Here is a 12,123-nt window from a genome sequence, read left to right on the forward strand (position 1 = left end):
AGGGCCATAGAAGGTGGGAAACATTCCTTGTCAAGGGCCCATGGAAAATCCAGCCCTCCCACCCCCCTTATTTATTTATTTTTCCTCACAATATTTGTTAAGCACCTACTGTGTGGCAGGCACTGTACTAAGCACTGGGGTACATAAAAGGTGGGACACGGGCCCAAGGAGAAGTCACAGCCTCCCCTGCCCGCTGCCTTTATTTTTTTTTCCTCACAATATTTAAGCACCTACTGTGTGGCAGACACTGCGCTAAACCTTAAGAACATACAAAATGGGACACAGTCCATGCCGTGGGCCCAAGAAGAATCCACCCCCCTTTAATTATTATTTTTTCTCATGATATTAAGTGCCTACTATGTGGCAGACACTGTATTAAGCACTGAGGTACATACAGGGTAGGACACAGTCCATGTTGTGGGCCCAAGAAGAATTCACCCCCCTCTCCTGCTTATTTATTTTTTTCCTCATGATCTTTGTTAAGTGCCTGCTATGTTGCAGACACTGTATTAAGCACTGAGGTACCTACAAGATGGGACCCGGTCCATGCCAGGGGCCCAAGGAGAATTTACCACCCCCTCTTGTTTTTTTCCTCACAATATTAAGGGCCTACTATGTGGCAGACACTGTACTAAGCGCTGAGGTACATACAAGACGGGACACAGTCCGTGCTGTGGGCCAAGAAGAATTCACCGCCTCCCTTACCCCCGGCTTATTTTTTTTTTCCTCATGATACCTGTTAAGCGCCTACTACGTGGCAGACACTGTACTAAACACTGCGGTACATACAAGATGGGACACAGTCCATGCTGCGGGCCCAAGGAAAATTTACGCACCCTCTTATTTATTTTTTTCCCCTCACAATATTAAGTGCCTACTGTGTGGCTGACACTGTACTAAGCGCTGAGGTACATACAAGATGGGACACAGTCCATGCCGTGAGCCCAAGAAGGATCCACCCTCCCCCATGCCATTTATTTTTTTCCCTCAAGATATTTAAGTGCCTATTAGGTGGCAGACACTATACTAAACGCTGAGGTCCGTACAAAGCAGGATATAGTCTATTCCACGGGCCCAAGGAGAATCCAGCCCTCTCGCCCGCGTTATTTGCTTTTTTCCCCTCACGATATTGGTTAAGTACTTACTATGTAGCAGGCACTGTACAAAGCACTGAGGCCCACGAGCAGTCCACGTCCCATATAGGGCTCCAGTCTTCATCCCCATTTTACAGATGAGGTAATGAAGGCCCAGAAAAGTGAGGTCACTCGGCGGGCGAGTGGCGGAGCAGGGATTAGAACCCAGGTCCTTCTGACTCCCGGGGCTGGGCTCTACCTACCCGGCTACTTTGTCATCACTCGGCGGGCGGCCAAAACGGTGCCCGGCTGGCGCTCGGCAAGCCGACGGGAGACGAGCTTCCCTTTTTCAGTGGCTTGGCACGGGTGCACGTGTAGGCTCATTCTGGGGTGCGGTACTCCAAGCGCTTAGTACGTCGCCCTGCACCTAGTAAGCGATCAATGAGGAGCAATCGATCAATGGTATCGATTGGGCGTGCAGAGCACCCGTGCTAAGTGCTTGGGAGAGTACGACACAGAATCAGCGGGCACATTCCCTACCCCTACCTAGCCGACAGTCTATAGGGCATCGATCGATATGCAGGAAGTGCCTTTCGTGAGGTCACTTTAGTACACTTGGGGCACACGGTGTATGCACACACCACTGTGCTGAGTGTCATAATTAAAGTGCGTGGGTTCAGAGGTTTCGGTGTTCCCCTGAATTCACCCCAAGTTGTCCAAATGCAATCTGACGAGGGTCTTCTATCAATCAATAAATGGTATCGATTGAGCACTTCCTGCGTGCGGATCACTGTACTAAACACTCCCCCCTCGTCAAATCATCATCATCATCATCAATCATATTTATTGAGCACTTACTGTGTGCAGAGCACTGTACTAAGCGCTTGGGAATGGCAACATATAGAGACAGTCCCTACCCAACAGTGGGCTCACAGTCTAAAAGGGGGAGACAGAGAACAAAACCAAACATACTAACAAAATAAAATAAATAGAATAGATATGTACAAGTAAAATAAATAGAGTAACAAATATGGGACCACAGCTCTGCCCGTGTAAGCGTGCAAGAAAGAGCGATCAATCAGTGGAATTTAATGAGCGTTTACTGTGGGGAGAGGACTGTACTAAGCTCCTGGGAGAGGACAGGGTTGGTAAAGACGTTCCTCGCCCACAACGAGATGACCCTCTAGAGCGTCTTAGTGTCCCATAGCTGCTTAGAGGCACACCAGAAAACTTTTTCCCCTTTCCAAATCGCACAACATTTTATGGTTAAGAAGCAAATATTTAAATTGGCCGGACGATCCAACGGAAACGAAAATGTGCCCAGCTAATGTCCGTGTTGCCTGATGTACTTTTCTCACTGGTTATTTGTTGACCGTTGGCTACCTTTGGTAAACACACGAGCCGAACCGTCTTTAAAATACACTAGTAAAAGTTATTTTTGCCATTATTTTCTGCAAGGAGGGTGCATATTATATTCCTTTTGTGATGGTATTTGTAAGTGCTTACCTTGTGCCGAGCACTGTCTCAGGGGCTGAGGAAGATGAAAGATAATCAGGTTGGACACTGTCTGTGTCCCACTTGGGACTCCAAGTCTTAATCCCCATTTTACAGACGACGTAACGAACGGACAGCGAAGTGACGTGGCTTGCCCAAGGCCACCCAGGAGACGAGTGGCGAAGGCAGGATTAGAACCCGGGCCCTTCTGCTCCCAGGCCCTCATTCTTTCCACTGGGCCGTGCGCTGCTCCTCCAGACCCCAAATCGAGGTCTAAATGTAGAATCGAGGCTTAAAATAGGGAACAGAGAAAAATGAGGAGGTAGGAACGGTGGTAGAGGGAATTCAATTTATAGTCGAGCGACCACTTTTTCCGGTTTCATTACCGCGGTACTGAGAAACACCCATCGTGTCAGAAAAAAGGTTCAAACGAAGCCCTTCGATTCATGGGAAATTCAGCACCTTAATGAAGGAAGCGATCTCTGGGAAAGAGTTCTTTTATGCCCAAGTCCAACCTGAAATCCGGACCCGAAGGTCTACACTTGGAGCCAGGACGACGCCTACAAACTTGAATTTGGAGAAATAATTTCACCTCCAGGGCATTGGCTCCAATGCTACGGGACTGCCGCTCTATGAGGTCATTGTGCTGTTACGCTCGGGGGCAGGGAACATGACAACCAACTAACTCTCTTAGGTTGCACTCTCCCAAGTGCTTTAGGTCAGTGCTCTGCACACAGTAAGCGCTCAGTAAATCCGATTGATTGAATAAGGCAGGTTAGTAGATCTCATTTTCATATTCCGTTTCAAGCAGATTCATCTGTAGGAAGAAAGGGGAATTCCACCATCACTGGGATCGTCTGGGTTCGAATCCCAGCTCTGCCACTTGTCTGCTGTGGCACTTCGGGTGAGTCCCGGAACTTCCCTGTGCCTCAGTTACCTCTTCTGGAAAAATGGGGATTCAGACTGTGAGCCTCATGTGGGAAATGGACTGTATCCAACCTCATTAACTCGTATCCACCTCAAAGGTCAGTACGGTACCTGGCACATAGTAAGTGCTTAAAAAAAACTGTGGAAAAAAAACAACTGCTGTCCTTGCTATTTACAATTTTTATTATTGGTATTTACTAAGTGCTCTGTAACTACCTGTTTGATTGCCACCAAAAATGTGAAACACTACGCTTCCTCAAATTGCACCAAAGAACTTGTACACTTACTGTTCGGAAAAAGCCCAAATAGTCGTTTGGAATGATTGAGCACATCTTTCAGACACTCATCCCTCAGATACAAAACAGCTAGTGTCACAACAGGCAAAGGTCTTTTCCAGGTGCTAAAATAAAAATATTCCTTCCTGCAAAGCTGTCCGTTTATATCAGTGGGAAATACATACAAAGATTTTACCGGCATTTTCAACGACTCAAATACAGTAATATAAAAAGACCTGACAAGTTATAGGTTGTTATGAAAGAAACAACATAACTCACCATCTTTTCTCCAAATAGATAGGTTCTTCAGAATCTAAAGTTTTCAAATGCAACTCATTAATGATTGACAGGAATTCAACTGGGAAAAGAAACTCTGCTAGCCTACATAAGGTGATGTTGAATTTTGTCGTGAGGCCTAGACGGTTCATTATTTCAAATCCTGGAAGCAGTGTGGCATAGCGGATCGAGCCCGGACCTGGGAGCGGGAAGGACATGGATTCTAATCCCGACTCCGCCACCTGTCTGCTGTGTGACCTCGGGCAAGTCATTTCACTTCTCCGGGTCTCAGTGACCTCATCTGTAAAATGGGGATTGAGACGGTGAGCCCCACGTGGGACAGAGACTGTGTCCAACCCGATTTGCTTGTATCTACACCAGCACTTAGAACAGTGCCTGGCACATAGTAAGTGCTTAACAAATACCATAATTATTATTATTATTATTAATAATAATATTGCAAGGAGTAATTATGTTGCCAACTTGTACTTCCCAAGCACTTAATACAGTGCTCTGCACACAGTAAGTGCTCAATAAATACAATTGAATGAATGAATGAGTAAAATAATTCCTCCATAAAACTCCAATGATTTATTGAACTAAACATGCCTAATAAATTTAAAAGCGTATCTGTATGTATTATATGGGTAATTTCCATGACCCCAAAGAATTCCCAGTAGCTGTGACTCCAGTGATCCAGAAGAGAAGCAGCATGGACTTTGTGGCTAGAGCATGAGATTGGAAATCAGAAGGAACTGGGTTCTAATCCCAGCTCTGCCACTTGTTTGTTGTGTGAGAGTGTGTGACCTTGGGCAAGTCGCTTCACTTCTCTGGGCCTCAGTTCCCTCATCTGTAATGTGGGGATTAAGACTGTAAGCCCCATGTGGGACAAGGACTGGGTCCAACCTGATTAACTTGTATCTTCCCCAGCACTCAGTACGATGCCTGGCACATAGAAAGTCCTTAACAAATATCATTTAAAAAAAAGAAAAAAGAAAAGCAAGTTTAAGATCCTAAATGGACCTCTACTCCTTTGACCTTTTCAAGATGCATTTCGTATACAACATGATGAAAAGTCCTCATGACTCATTTATTACTATTATTATTATTACTATTTATAGAAATGTCGGTCTCCCCCTCTAAACTGTAAACTCGTGGCGGGCAGGAAATGTGAAGACCAACTCTGTTATATTGCACTCTACACACGGTCAGCGCTCAATAAATACGATCCACTGATTAATGGATGTCTCTCATGTAGACTGTAAGCTCCTTGAGGGGAGCAAGCATGTCTTCCGACTCTTTAAACTTTTCCAAGCATTTAGTACAGTGATCTGGACTTAGTGAACTCTAGGGGCTCAAACAGTTCTACTAATTTTGCTGGTGATGGTGACTGGATTGGTTATTGAATTGATCAGCAATGAACCCAGTTTAGATATTCAGTCAGTCATATTTATTGAGTACTTACTATGTGCAGAGCACAGTACTAAGCACTTGGGAGAGGACAATATAACAACTGACTGTGAGCCCACTGTTGGGTAGGGAAGCATCTCTATATGTTGCCAACTTGTACTTAGTACAGTACTCTGCACACAGTAAGCGCTCAATAAATATGACTGAATGAACAGACACATTCCCGCCTAAAACGACCTGACAGTCTAGAGGGGGATAATATAAATAAATAAATTATGTTTATGAACATGTGTGCAGTGGGGCTGGGAAGGGGAGTGAATAAAGAGAGCAAGTCAGATTTCAGAAGGGCTACGGGAGGTTCTATTTGGGGGAAGATTTCTCCACATTGTGATTGAAATAATGCTCCAATTGAGGAAGAATAAGGAGATCCAAATTACCTCAGGGATGTAAAAGCAGGTCATTGGGTTTCTGAAATATATCCCTGTAAAAAAAAAAAGAAAAAGAAATCTGGACTCTTGTGACTGTGAAACGTCGATGACTGTGAGCCCGCTGTTGGGTAGGGACTGTCTCTATGTGTTGCCGACTTGTACTTCCCAAGCGCTTAGTACAGTGCTCTGCACACAGTAAGCGCTCAATAAATACGATTGCCTGATTGATTGATTGATGACTCCATTTCCCATCACGTCCGCTGGAATCTGGAGGGGTACGAGATTGAATGAATGGTTAATATTTTTACTACAGTGAAGAAATGGCCTGGTACATTTTTCCGAATGGCGAGAAGGTGATCAAATTGGATTCTCCTGTATTTTTGTTCGGGAGAGAGTCTCCAAAGCCCAGTGGGTGTTCGATAAAGCTACCGATGGAAATTTTTCAAATAATTTTACAAGATGCTGGCGTATTATTTGTGCGGTTTGTTCCTCTCTTATTTCGGACCAACTTGTAGGCCTTGGGGTGATGTATATATGTATATATGTTTGTACATATTTATTACTCTATTTGTTTGTTTATTTTACTTGTACATATCTATTCTATTTATTTTATTTTGTTAGTATGTTTGGTTTTGTTCTCTGTGTTCCCCTTTTAGACTGTGAGCCCACTGTTGGGTAGGGACTGTCTCAATATGTTGCCAATTTGTACTTCCCAAGCGCTTAGTACAGTGCTCTGCACATAGTAAGCGCTCAATAAATACGATTGATGATGATGATGATGATGATGCTTGGCCTTAAATCTATTTTCGCTCCAACACTGCTCCCTGCTGACCTTGCACAGAATTTCACCGTTGCCTCCCTGGACTCGTTGAAATTCAACTGGTTTTTTGGGTCTCAATCCAATATCGGTATGTATTGAGCCCTTACAGCACGATATTATAATAATAATAATAATAATGGCATTTATTAAGCCCTTACTATGTGCAAAGCACTGTTCTAAGCGCTGGGGAGGTTACGAGGTGATCAGGTTGTCCCACGGGGGGCTCACAGTCAATCCCCATTTTACAGATGAGGTAACTGAGGCACAGAGAAGTTGTGACTTGCCCAAAGTCACACAGCTAAGTGGCGGAGCCGCGATTGGAACCCATGACCACTGACTCCAAAGCCTGGGCTCTTTCCACTGTGCCACACTGCTTCTCTAATGAACATACATTACATATATACATACATACATACATACATAAAGTACATATGTTGCCAATTTGTACTTCCCAAGCGCTTAGTACAGTGCTCTGCACATAGTAAGCGCTCAATAAATACGATTGATGATGATGATGATGATGAAGCACGATGAGAAACACATAATAATAACAAAAGAGTCAAAGGTCACCAAGGAACTCCTTGCCAAATCCAAAGGCCTCTACGCCACCCTAATCCTCCGCGACGGGTCACCTCCTTCTCTTCGGCTTCGCCGACACTGTCCTCTCCTGGTTCTCTTCCTATCTCTCCGGCCTCTCTTTCCTGGCCTCTTTTGCGGGCTCCTCCTCTTCCTCCCACCCCCTAACTGGGGGGGTCCCTCAAGGGTCCGTTCTACACACGTTTTCTTGGAGAACCCATTCCCTCCCTACGCTTCAACAACCACCTCTACGCGGACAATTCCCAAATCTCCATCTCCAGCCCTGGTCTCTCTCCCTCTCTGCAGTCGCGCATCTCCTCCTGCCTTCAAGACACCTCTACTTGGATGTCCCGCCATCATCTCAAACATAACATGTCCAAAACCAAACTCATTATCTTCCCACCCAAGCCCCGTCCTTCCCCTGACTTTCCCATCACTGTAGACGGCACCACCACCCTTCCCATCTCACCAGCCCGTAACCTGGGCGTTGTCCTCAACTCATCTCTCTCGTTCGACCCGCGGATTCAATCCGTCACCAAATCCTGGCGGTTCATCCTTCCCAGCGCTGCTAAAATCGGCTCTTTCCTCCCCGTCGAAACCGCTTCCACATTAATCCAAGCTTTTATCCTCTCCCGCCTGGATTACTGTTATCGGCCTCTTTGCGGACCTCCCAGCCTCCTGTCTCTCCCGACTCCAGCCCATACATTGCTCTGCTGGCCGGATCATTTTTCTTCCAACACGTTCAGGCCGTGTTTCCCCGCTTGTCAAAAACTCCAGTGGTTACCCATCCATGTTATGTTGCCAACTTGTACTTCCCAAGCGCTTAGTACAGTGCTCTGCACACAGTAAGCGCTCAGTAAATACGATTGATGATGATGATGATGATCTCCACACAAACAGAAACTCCTCACCAGAGGCTTTACAGCAGAGTCAAGTCTACCTAGTGGATTCCTAGGGACCATCTACTTGGAGAACTTACCTACAGAGATCTATGTATTACATGTGCACAAATGTTCCCTCTAAATCTGCCAGAAAATACAATTCGGGCATAAAATGCTGCAGAGATAATTCGATTTCACAAGTGAAACATTTCTTAGCAGTTCTTTCTTGGGAACCTCCAGTAATAGGTAAAACCCATTCACTGGGTGACAAACTAGCTACTTGCATTTAATATTTAGAATTGGACAAGGCAAGACAATCGAGTTAAAGTTTTGTGATGGCATTTGCAGTACAACTTGTACTTCCCAAGCGTTTAGTACAGTGCTCTGCACACAGTAAGTGCTCAATAAATACGATTGATTGATTGATTGATTGATTTAGTGAGCATCCCTAGAGAACAATGCACTCTCCTGAGCGTCCTGGCAGTAACAGAGGAAGGATCGGTCAGGGTCAGGAACCAGAAACCGTGGGCTTCATGGTTTTCCCAGTCGACAGATCCCAAACTACAGGCCGACCTAACTACTTCACCGTGCCTCAGTAATCTCATCTGTAGAATGGGGATGAAAACCATGAGCCCCACGTGGGAAGAGGACTGTGCCCAAACCGATTAGCTTGTATCTACCCCAGCACTGAGTGGGGCTGTAAATTCTTCTTTGCAATAACGTGGCTCAGTGGAAAGGGCCCGGGCTTTGGAGTCAGAGGTCAGGGGTTCAAATCCCAGCTCCGCCACTTGTCAGCTGTGTGACTTCGGGCAAGTCACTTAACTTCTCTGGCCCTCAGTTCCCTCATCTGTAAAATGAGGATTAAAACTGTGAGCCCCCTGTGGGACAACCTGGTCACCTTGTAACTCCCCAGCACTTAGAACAGTGCTTTGCACATAGTAAGCGCTTAATACCATTATTATTATTATTATTATTAGTGGGTCTGGGAGTCAGAAGGACCTGGGTTCTAATCCCAGCCTCCTCCCTTCTCTGCTGCGTGACCTCAGGCTAGTTGCTTGACTTTTCTGGGCCTCAGTTCCCTCATTTGTAAAACGGGGATTAAGGCGGTGAGCCCCACATGGGACAGGGGCTGTGTCCAACTCAGTATCTATCCCAGCGCTTTGTACAGTGCCTGGCACATAGTAAGTGCTTAGCAAATACCATTAAAAACCCCACAGTGTTCACAGGGGCTGTGTCCAACTCAGTATCTATCCCAGCACTTTGTACAGTGCCTGGCACATAGTAAGGGCTTAGCAAATACCATTAAAAACCCCAGTGTTCACAGGGGCTGTGTCCAACTAAGTATCTCTTCCAGCGCTTTGTACAGTGCCTGGCACATAGTAAGTGCTTAGAAAATACCATTAAAAACCCCAGTGTTCCCCTCTCGTACCCTACTGCCCTGATTTTCTACTCCAACCCAGCCTGCCACCTTACTCTTCTAATGCCAAACTTCTCACTGTACCTCCATCTCTACTTACTGCCAACCACTCATCCAATTCCTCCCTTTGACCTGGAATGCCCTCCCTCCTCAAATATAACCATCACTCTCCCCCTTTTAAAAGCCTTCTCAAAGACACATAATAATAATACTAATAACAGTAATAATAATGGTGTTTGCTAAGCACTTACTATGGGTCAAGCGCTGTAATAATAATGGTATTTGTTAAGTCCTTACTATGTGCCAAGCACGGGGGTAAATACAAGCTAATCAGGCTGGACCCTCTCCCACCTGGAGCTCACAACTCATTTTCCAGATGAGGTAACTGAGACCCAGAGATGTGAAGTGACTTGTCCAAGGTTACACAGCAGACATGGGGCAGAGTCGAAATTAGAACCCAGGTCCTTCTGATTCCCAGGCCCAGGCTCTATCCCCTGAGCCATGCTGCTTCTCTCTGCGCAGGGGTGGATACAAGCAAATCTCCTCCAAGAGGCCTTCCCCAACCAAACCCTCATTTCCTCCTCCCATTCCCACACCCGTAATTTATATTCATTTAATCCTATTTATTGAGCACTTACTGTGTGGAGAGCACTGTATAAAGCACTTAGGAAGTACAATATTCATTTATATTCATGTCTGTCTCTCCTCCTCTAGACTGTAAGCTCTTTGTGGCCAGGGAATGTGTCTACCAACTCTGTTATACTGTGCTCTGCACACAGTAGATGATGAATAAATTCAATTATTATTATTATTATTGTTAATGATGAAGATAATATTTGTTAAGCCCTTACTATGTGTCAAGCACTATACTAAGCATCGGAGTAGCTACTTTATCTTTTTACGGTACTTGTTAAGCACTTACTATATGTCAAGCACTCTAATAAGCACTGGGGTAGATACCATTATCTTTTTTTCATGGTATTTATTAAGCTCTTACAACCTCTAGACTGTGGGTAATGCTTGGCCCTAAATCTATTTCCGCTGACCTCGCACAGAATTTCACCGTGGCCCCTTTGGACTTGTTGAATTCCAACTGGATTTTGGTCTGATTTCATTGTCTCAGTCAATCAACGGTATTTATTGAGCCCTTACTGTATGTAAAGCGTAAAAATGATAATATTTGTTAAGCACTTACCACGTGCCAAGCACTACTCTAAGAACTGGAGTAGCTACATTCTCTTTTTTTATGGTATTTGTTAAGCACTTTCTATGTGCCAGGCACTGTACTAAGCGCTGAGGTAGATACAAGGTTATTTATCCAAGGGGCGCACCATCTTAGTTCCCATTATACAGATGAGGTAACATTTATAATTAACTGTTAAATGTATGCATCTTAATGCCGGTCTCTCCCTCTAGACTGTGAGCTCATTTTGGGCAGGAAATATATCTGTTCATTGTTCTATTGTCCTCTCCCAAGGGCTTAGTACAGTGCTCTGCAGAGTAAGTGCTCAATAAATACAATCGAATGAATGAAAAGTTAACTGAGGCACAGAGAAGTTAAGTGACCTTCCTAAGCTCACACAGCAGACCAGTGGCAGAGTCAGATTTAGAACTCAGGGCCTTTGGACATCCAGGACTGTGCTCTTTGCTGCTCTTTGCACTAATTTATGCTGTTTGCTCCCTATTTATAATAATAATAATAATGGCATTTATTAAGTGCTTACTATGTGCAAAGCACTGTTCTAAGAGCTGAGCACTGTTCTAAGCGCTTCCATCCCCCTGTCGTCACGGGCAGTGTCTTAGCTCAAGCTGTTTGACCCATTCTGGCTGGCGTTTAGTAGGGTCCAAGCTAGACTGAAGGGAGGAGCAGATGGGAGGAGTCCCCTTCCAGCCTCCATCATCATCATCATCATCCTCATTGTGCTATTTGTTAAGCGTTTACTCTGTGCCAGGCTCTGTAGCTCTGGGGTGGCTACAAGGAAATTGGGTTGGACACAGTCTCTGTCCCATGTGGGAACTCAATGTCTCAATCCCCACTTTATGGATGAGATCACTGAGGTCCAAGGTCACACAGCAGACAAGTGGTGGAGCTGCGATTATTCATTCATTCATTCAATCGTATTTATTGAGCGCTTACTGTGTGCAGAGCACTGGACTAAGCACTTGGGAAGTCCAAGTCAACAACATTATAGAGACGGTCCCTACCCAACAGTGGGCTCACAATCTAGAAAGGGGAGACAGACAACAAAACAAAACATATAAACCAAATAAAATAAATAGAATAAATATGTACAAGTAAAATAAATAAATTAGAATCCAGGACCTGCCGATTCCCAGGCCCGGGCTCTATCTGCTACACCGTGTTGTTTCTTTGGTCTGCTGCATACACCTATCACATTTGGGGACAGAAGGGCGCTGGATGATGAGGATTGTGGTACTTGTTGAGCACTTACTATATAACAGGCACTGTAGTGAGCGTTAGGGTGGATACAACATAAACTTTGACTCGAGGGAGTTCTTAACTGCCATATGACAGAACAGTAAGA

This window comes from Tachyglossus aculeatus, chromosome 15, assembly GCF_015852505.1.
Source record: "Tachyglossus aculeatus isolate mTacAcu1 chromosome 15, mTacAcu1.pri, whole genome shotgun sequence".
NCBI classification, from domain to species: domain Eukaryota; kingdom Metazoa; phylum Chordata; class Mammalia; order Monotremata; family Tachyglossidae; genus Tachyglossus; species Tachyglossus aculeatus.